Source organism: Henckelia pumila, chromosome 3, assembly GCF_033568475.1.
Source record: "Henckelia pumila isolate YLH828 chromosome 3, ASM3356847v2, whole genome shotgun sequence".
Classification (NCBI taxonomy): Eukaryota; Viridiplantae; Streptophyta; class Magnoliopsida; order Lamiales; family Gesneriaceae; genus Henckelia; species Henckelia pumila.
The window spans coordinates 121,847,526-121,857,028 of NC_133122.1; positions in this window are offsets into that span (position 1 = coordinate 121,847,526).

The following is a 9,503-nucleotide window of genomic DNA, read 5'->3' on the forward strand; positions in this document are numbered from 1 at the left end:
GGACCACCACAGTGGAAATATGATCCCTATTCCAACACATACTATCTTTGTTGAAATGATCATCCAAATTTGAGATATGGGAACCCTCAAGCAAATCAATCGGGGCCTCAAGAACCACTGCACAATCAAGCTTATAGGCCACCGTATCCTCAACAATAGCAGCGTCCTCAGATTCCCAATCCAGGTGAGTTTCTTGAAAATATTGTTAAGGATCTTGCTACTAATACTGTAACGTTCCAACAGAAAACAAGAGAAAGTATCCAAAACTTGAATACCCAGATGGGACAGCTCGCCACCGCCATCAATAAGTTAGAAGCACAGCATTCCAATGCTTTACCATCTCAAAAAATTTTGAACCCAAGAGAAAACGCAAGTGCAATCACTCTAAGGAATGGGAAGGAGTTGAAGATCAAGGAGAAAGAAGTGGATACTTTGGCCAAGGAGAAGCCGCAAGAAGAGCCGAAATTGACTGATGGCGAAGCAACCAAGGAAGACGCGCCAAGAGGTAAGTTTCCTCCACTTTCTGAATATAAGTTTGTTCCCCTTTTCCCTTAGCATTTAAGGAGTCTAGAAAAGATGAAGGGATAAAGGATCTTTATGAGACTTTTTGTAGATGTGAGGTGAATATCCCGTTGCTAGATGCTATTAAGCAGGTACCTCGATACGCAAAGTTTTTGAAGGAACTGTGCACAGCAAAGAGGAAATAGACATTGAAGAGCTGTCAAAAAGTGGAGTTTGGTGAGAACGTATCTGCTGTGATCCAACGAAAATTTCCCGCAAAATGCAAGGATCCAAGTATGTTTTCTATCCCATGCACTATAGGGAATGTTTGACTTGAGAAGGCCATGTTAGATCTAGGAGCATCAATCAATGTTATGCCATATTCTATCTATGCATCTTTGAAACTTGGTCCATTGAACAAAACTGGAATTATTATTCAATTAGCTGATAGGTCTAATGCATACCCTAGGGGAATAGTGGAAGATGTTTTAGTACAAGTAAATGACTTGGTATTTCCTGCAGATTTTTATGTGCTAGACATGGAAAACGGTGATCATAATAGTCCTATTTTGTTAGGAAGGCCATTTTTGAAAACTTCCATGACTAAAATTGATGTTCACAGTGGCACACTCACTATGTAATTTGATGGCGAGGTTGTGAAATTTAATATTTATGATGCCATGAAATTTCCTGACAGTGATGATTGTGTATTTTCTGCTGATATTGTGGATTACTTGGCACAAGAGTATTGTGAGCATGCAGGAAAAGATGAGCTAGAAGTGGCTATTGTTGCACCTATTCAGCAGCATGATGGAATTGAGGTCAGTGAAGAAATGAAAGAGATTGAGCGAATTCTGAACAATTCTTCTGAGCTACCTCAGTCAGGTAATGTCTCTTATTTATCTTTACCAATCTCTAATACTCGGCGCCTTCCATCTGTTTTGCAGCCACCAATGGTCGAACTAAAGACACTTCCAAAACATCTCAAGTATGTTTTCCTTGGAGAAGGAGAAACAGTACCAGTCATCATCTCCAATAGTTTGGATGCCGACCAAGAGGAACAATTAGTCAAAGTACTACAGGAGCACAAGACTGTTATTGGGTGGACTATAGTAGACATCAAGGGAATTAGCCCTTCCACATGCATGCACTGAATTTTAATGTAAGAAGGAGCGAATCCCTCACGTCAGCCGCAAAGAAAGTTGAACCCACCAATTTTGGAGGTGGTGAAGGCTGAAATTGTGAAACTCCTTGAAGTTGGAGTCATCTACCCGATTTCTGACAGCCAGTGGGTCAGTCCAGTCCTAGTGGTGCCCAATAAAACCGGGATAACTGTGGTGAAGAACAAGGATGATGAATTGGTTCCCACCCGAATCCAAAACGGGTGAATGGTTTGTATAGACTATAGGAAACTGAATACGGGAACCCGAAAGGATCACTTCCCTTTACCATTTATTGATCAAATGATTGAACGTTTAGCATGCCATCCTTATTATTGTTTTCTTGATGGGTATTCCAGTTATTTTCAGATTACTTTTGCGCCGGAGGATCAGGAAAAGACAACATTCACTTGCCCTTTTGGCACCTTTTCATATCGACATATGCCCTTTGGACTTTGCAATGCACCGGCTACTTTCCAACGGTGTATCGTTTGTATCTTTTCAGATTTCATTAAGCATATCTTAGAAGTTTTTATGGATGATTTCACTGTCTATGGTGATTCATTTGAAAACTGTATTTCTAACCTTTCTCTTGTCCTTAAGAGGTGTGTCAAAACCAACCTTGTTTAAATTCTGAAAAATGTCACTTTATGGTTGGGCAAGGTGTTGTGTTGGGTCATGTAGTTTCATCTAAGGGAATAGAGGTAGACAAAGCTAAAAATGATATTATTTAGTCTCTCCCTTATCCCACATGTGTGCGGAAAGAGCATTCTTTTCTTGGCCATGAAGGTTTCTACAGGAGGTACATTCAGGACTTCGCCAAGATCGCATCCCCCATGTGCAAATTGTTGCAAAAAGATGTTCCGTTTGAGTTAGATGAACCATGCAAAATGACTTTTGACAAACTCAAAGACTCATTGACATCTGCACTAATAATCCAACCACCGGACTGGAGCCAACCATTTGAGATCATGTTTGATGCCAACGACTATGTTGTGGGCGCAAATTTAGGCCAAAAAGTTGGGAAAGCATCGCATGTTATCTACTACGCTTCGCGTATCCTTAGCGATGCCCAACAAAACTACTCCACCACTGAAAAAGAGCTTTTAGCTGTTGTTTTTGCATTAGAAAAATTTCGCTCTTATATACTTGGTGCTAAAGTCATTGTTTATTCTGACCATGCAGCTCTTTCCACTTGAGCCGTCTCGTTCATATTGATGAGGAGCTGAGTTTTCGTGAAGAATTTCCTGATGAACAACTATTTTCAGCAAGCGCCGAATTACCCTAGTATGCAAATATTGTAAATTATTTAGTGACTAAAGGTTCCCTTCTGAATTTTCTAAGGCGCAAAAGGATAAAGTGCGGAGTGATGCAAAGTATTATGTGTGGGATGATCCATACTTGTGGAAACACTGCACTGATCAAGTCATACGACGATGTATAACAGCAAGCGAGGTAATCACTATTCTCACGTTTTGTCATTCTTATGCATATGGTGGCCACTTTGGAGAAAAAAGGACCGCAAGAAAGGTGTTGGACTGTGGATTTTTCTAGCCATAATTATTTCAAAACGCTTACATTTTTTGTAAGTCGTGCACTCAATGCCAGAAGACATGTACTATCGCCCAACGTAATGAGATGCCTCAACAACCTATTTTAGTTTGTGAAATATTTGATGTGTGGGGCATCAACTTCATGGGACCTTTCCCAAGTTCGTATGGATTTATTTATATATTACTTGTTGTGGACTATGTCTCGAAATGGGTGGAAGCAAAGGCCACCCGTTTTGACGATTCTAAAGTTGTTGCAGAGTTTATCAAGCACAACCTTTTCTCTAGGTTTGGGATTCCAAGAGCCATAATCAGTGATAGAGGAACATACTTCTGCAACCGCACTGTGGCTAGTTTGCTTAAAAAGTACCATGGGACGCACAGGATCTCTACTGCATACCATCCATGTAGCGACCCGACCCGGATCCACTATCTAATCAGAGTTAAGAGCATAATTAAGCATGCATTAAATAAAATCGCTGTGGAAGACTTAAATACAAGCAGACCGGCAGAATACAACCGGCTAACAAACTTGATTATACAACCCAATCAAATTACTTAGATAAAAACCTACAGCTAATCCTGTTGTCTTCAAGGTCACTGGCTACTCCAGGCTCCTGGTGCTCAATCCTGCACCTACACCTGCCCCGTCGAATAGGGTATCCAGATACACAGAAAATACTGGACGTGAGCTCTAAGCTCAATACGAAAGCACGGATAAACATACAAATATGATGCATGCAAATGACAGGGTATCCATATCTAGGATAACTGTATACGAACTGCTCAGACTGGCGCCTGGGATATAAGCTCGTCCCATCGGGGTAGCTAACCACTATGTGCGACCACTCATTCCCGAATCACGGATGCGGACCACGGAGTCCTTCAGGTATCAGTACCTAAGGGTACTCGATATCAAACGTCCTAACAGGGCTGAGCAACCCTAATTGGCTCATCTCGAAAGATATACAGATGTACAGGCACAAGATGATATGCACATGCCGCATAACAATAATAACATGCAAACACATAAATGCAACATATAAGCATTCATATCCACTGGCAATCTCAGTCAGTACTTACGTACCTTTCTAAGGCAGTCCTAGTAGTCCCACTCTAGGTTCCAAGCCTATCATCAAGTCTACAATGCAAATACCCATGCATCATTCAATAAGCTCTAAAAGCCTTAACTAAGCTACTGCATACTCCTAAATAATTTAAGGAGACCATAGCTATACCTGCGTCCGTCGTCAGCCCACTGATGGAGACTATCCTGCAACTAGGGCTACACCACTGCTGCAGCTCCACAACTTTGAGCACTGCTTCGCTACACGAGCACTGCTCCGCTACTGTGTCAGACACGGTCTGACTATACTAAAATATGTTCCCTACTCCAACTCTAAAATAAGAGTACCCAAAGCCCTAAATAGAGTCTTGTAGTCGAAGGTGAGGAACTCGGAATTGGCAAGAAATGAGGAGCTTGGACCTCATATTTATGGCATCGATCGGAAGCTCTGTTCCTCGATCGGAAGCTCCGAACGTGTAGATCGGAAGCTCCGTTCCTCCGATCGGAAGCGCCGATGCCACGCGTCAATCCCATCCACATGCAACCACACACCTGTCACCGACGGTCGATCGGAAGCTCCGATCTCCTTGATTCCGATGTGGTTCCGAACTCACCAAGATCAGAAGCTCCGATCCTGGATCGGTGGCTCCGATCCTGCTCGAGTCTTGGGACCCTCTGGACCATTTCCGAGTGTTCTGGATACATTTCCGAAGTCCGTTAATTCATCTGGAATTTCTTAATCATGTTTTACCTAGTCTCAACATGATTATACGATTAATTACTCATTAATCATTAGTTTTCGATACGGGCCACTACATTCCCTTCACCTTAAAAGGATTTCGTCCTCGAAATCTAGGGTAAACCTCGGGAATATAGTATAAACCATTCGTCCAATTCATTAGCAGTTCCGGTTCAAAACATCTGGTCAAATAACCTTTGACAATACCAAACCTCGCTAAACCTGCAGGGTCTGTTTATTCACTGAACCACATCAGATCATAAACTCGCACGCTTTTAACGATCACTCTGGAAATCATTGCCTTCTTATCAGCAATCCTACGAGAATCGAGTAACAATATTGAATATTGTCAGTTATCCATCGATAACTGCGACAACACAGCATCTTCGGTCCAAATTGCCGACTGCTTCCGCCACACTGCCTACAAATCTTAGCGATGACACTCCTGCTATGTAACACCCGGTATTTTAAATACGTAAATCCGCATGCATAATTAGGGTATTTAATTATTTAAATTTGTGATTTATGGGTTAAATAATTATGTGAATTATTTGTGCATGATTTAATTTATTTTTAAGCATTTAACCCATAATTAATGATTTTTATGATTTTTAGTATTTTAATTATTTTATCGCGTAGACGGGACCGTGGACGGACGAGATGACAACTTTCTAGCCAATTAATTTCATGAGCCTTTTTAGAGCCCTAAAATATTATTTTGAGTTTTATTACCTCAAAATTTTTAGTATTTAATTTTATATAATTTTAGGAGTCTATTTTATTCAAAATAAGCCAAAATATTGACTTTTTCGTATTTTTAAAATTCCATTAATTTGATATTTCGGGATTTTAATATATTTAAGTTATTTATCAGATTTCTTTTCTTAATTAGATTTTTTTTAAGTTATATATTTTATATATTAAAATCCTTATTAATATATTTAATTTCCTAAAAACCTATTTTATTAAAAAAAAAAAAAAAACTTAACCTAATCTACCCTAACCCATTCGGCCAAAACCCTTAGCCGTCTCCATCCTCTTCAGCCTCCATTGTCACGTTCCAGACATCCCCAAGACTCCATAGCTCGATTTTTCTTTAAGCTTCGAAGGTGTGTTCGTCTTTCGTCGTCCCGGAATCGTCCCATGCTCGTTTTTCTCTTCGTTTCCGGTGAAAGGCATGATTTCCTTCTATATTTTTCGTGCCTATCAGATATATATTAGTGTGTGTATTGAGTATGCATCAAAAACATTGAAGAATTTTCAAAAAACAAATTTATTGTGGTTGTATGCGCATGTCTCTTGTTTCGGGTTGATCATGTCCACGTTTTTCCTAGCCATGGATGTTCTAGCTGTTGGTAAGGGTCCCTAGGGTGTCTAGGGTGAGTCTAGGCTCGATTGGCTCGGTTGGTTCAAGCCAAAAGAGCCCAGAAACCGAGAGGTTGCAGATCGGGTTCCATGGGCGTGCAGTGTAGGGTTCGTTGGAAGAGGCTTCGGCTGCTGTGCTTGGGGCTGCATGGGGTCGGGGTTGTGACCAGGTTAGGACCGCCCAGACGTGGGCTACGTTTGGGCGACGGGGCTCCGGCCAGGGGTGTTGGCAAACTGGCGAGTTCCCAGACCAATTACGATTGATACCCGGTGCAGCGGAAGTTTAAAAATTTTTCATGGAACGTTTCCATGGTATGGGTATCAACCGTTCATCGATTGAATTACGGTGTGTGTAAAATTTAAATAACAATTAAATAAATTTTACCTCAAATCTCGCAACGAGATTAATGGACACCAACAGAACAATTCTGCTCTTGTTGTCTCTCCCTGGAACCGATGAACGCCTTCAATCAGGTCCACGAACAGAGGTTTAATCCCTCTGATAGATTGCACTAGAAAATCTATCAGAAGTTTTCTGCGAAGAGAATACACGAATTTGATTCGTTATTCCTTACTGTGATTCAAAATCACAGACCGGAATTTCTCTGTGACAGAGCAAGGGGGCGGCCGAAATATTATTTGAGAGAGCTAGGGTTTTTCGATTTTTGCTCTCAAAAATTATGACCTGTTGTGTGTAATTTCTGTACTGAAATAACTTATTTATAATGCAGGCCACTAACACCTTGGGGCCCATTAGTCATAAGCTGGGGCCCGACAAGCAAAGCCCGCTCGTTCAGAAATTAATATAAAATTCATCGTGACTCCGATTGATGATACGATTTCACCAATGTGCACAGAAACCATTTTTGCACGTTTTAAAGTCAAAATAAATTTTCCTGAATCCGAATTCAGTGGTTTCCAAAAATGTCCATCCCTATGTCATTTTAGGAAATCCTACTCCCTTACTCTTATTTAAGAAGTCCAACTCCTTAGTTCATTAAATTTAACTCTTTAAATTTAACTATCTCAACGGGGATTAAAACTCCATTACACTGTGTGACCCTCAATGGTTCAGGGATACAGCTAGCCGTGGGCTCACAACTCCTTGTGACTCGGAACAACACTTTCCGACTTGCCCAACGAATCATGGTAAAGCGCCTAGCAACATCGCCCCATGATTCCCTAGGTATCACTGATAGTGCCTACAAGAACCAGTAGATTTTGGTTAACGTACAGTACGGTCCCTTCATCCATATATCCCGATCGAATCAACAACCATTGGTATATCGAGAGTCGCTCAAGATTCGATAACTATGCAATACATCTTGAAGATCAAATTAGTGACATCGCATGTGCTACTAAGAAACCATTTCTTAAATCACATCAAGTACTCTGGCCAGAGATTTGTCACACTAATATCTCCTCAGATCGCATAGGATATCCACACTCGCAAGTATGTGGTGAATCCTTGACAACAATGCATTGACTCCTATATGTGTCGTAACTGTACCCAATCTCGACACCTGATGACCCCCTCAGAGTCGGTAAACGAGTCAAAGCACAGTACTAGCATATAGAGTCTCCATGATGTTTCAAGTCGTAAGGACTAATGGTGTACAACCAAAACCGCGGACTTTATCCACTCGATAAGTGATAACCACTTGGAAAGTCCGGATAGGGTAGTTCGACTATTCATCCTATGAATATCCATTTGCATGCTTCGAACATCTCCATGTTCCCTACCAATGAAACGTGGTACTCCGCATCGCAAATGCTAGTCTCAAACTCGAGCGATCCTTATCCTTATTATCGGACGGCTCAATCGACTAGGAACGGTTTTAGAATATACAGTGACTATAAGATGTATTTCATGATAGACATCTCCATGTTCTACCACATCTTACATACACTATAGTATATTCAAGGTCTTTATCAAAACAACAATAGTATATCACAATATAACAATATGAAGTAATATAAAGTCATTGCCATAAAAGTGTAAATAATATTAAACAAAAGATTGTTTATACAAAGAGTCAACAAAACCCATAGCCACACAGTTGGCTCACTGGGCACCCACTCTTACAATCTCCCACTTGCCCTATAGCCAACTAGTCATACTACGTAGACCCATTGCTTCGCGATGTTTGTCAAACAATGGTCCTGGCAAAGGCTTAGTAAGTGGATCAGCGATATTGTCTGCAGAGGCCACTCGTTCGACACTGATGTCTCCTCTTTCCACAATCTCCCGGATTATGTGGTATTTCCTCAGTACGTGTTTGGATCTTTGATGAGACCTTGGTTCCTTTGCTTGAGCAACGGCACCCGTGTTGTCGCAGTACACCGGGACTGGACCAACAAATTCAGGAATGACGCCCAACTCTTGGACGAAATTCCTCATCCAAACGGCCTCTTTAGCAGCAGCTGATGCTGCAATGTATTCAGCCTCAGTGGTGGAATCCGCTGTGGTGTCCTGCTTGGAACTCTTCCAAGAGACAGCACCACCATTGAGCATGAACACAAATCCAGAGGTTGACTTCGAGTCATCCACATCACTTTGGAAGCTAGAGTCGGTATAGCCTTCCAGTTTGAGTTCTCGTCCTCCATAAACCATGAACATATTCTTAGTCCTTCGCAAGTACTTAAGAATGTCCTTCACGGCTTTCCAATGCATCTGACCAGGATTAGACTGATATCTGCTCGTGACACTCAGAGCAAATGCTACATCCGGTCTGGTAGATATCATCCCATACATGATACTACCTATAGCTGACGCATATGGTACATGTGTCATATTCTCTATCTCTGCATCAGTCTTGGGACACATAGACTTGGATAGAGAAACTCCATGACACATGGGTAGATGTCCTCTCTTGGACCCATCCATTGAAAACCGTTTCAATATGGTATCGATGTAGGTTGATTGAGTGAGTCCTATCATTCTCTTAGATCTATCCCTATAGATCTGTATCCCAAGAATGTAGGATGCCTCTCCCAAATCCTTCATCGAAAATCTACCTGATAACCATATCTTTGTTGACTGCAACATCCCTACATCATTCCCAATGAGTAGGATGTCATCAACATAAAGTACTAAGAATGTCACCGCATCCTTAACTACT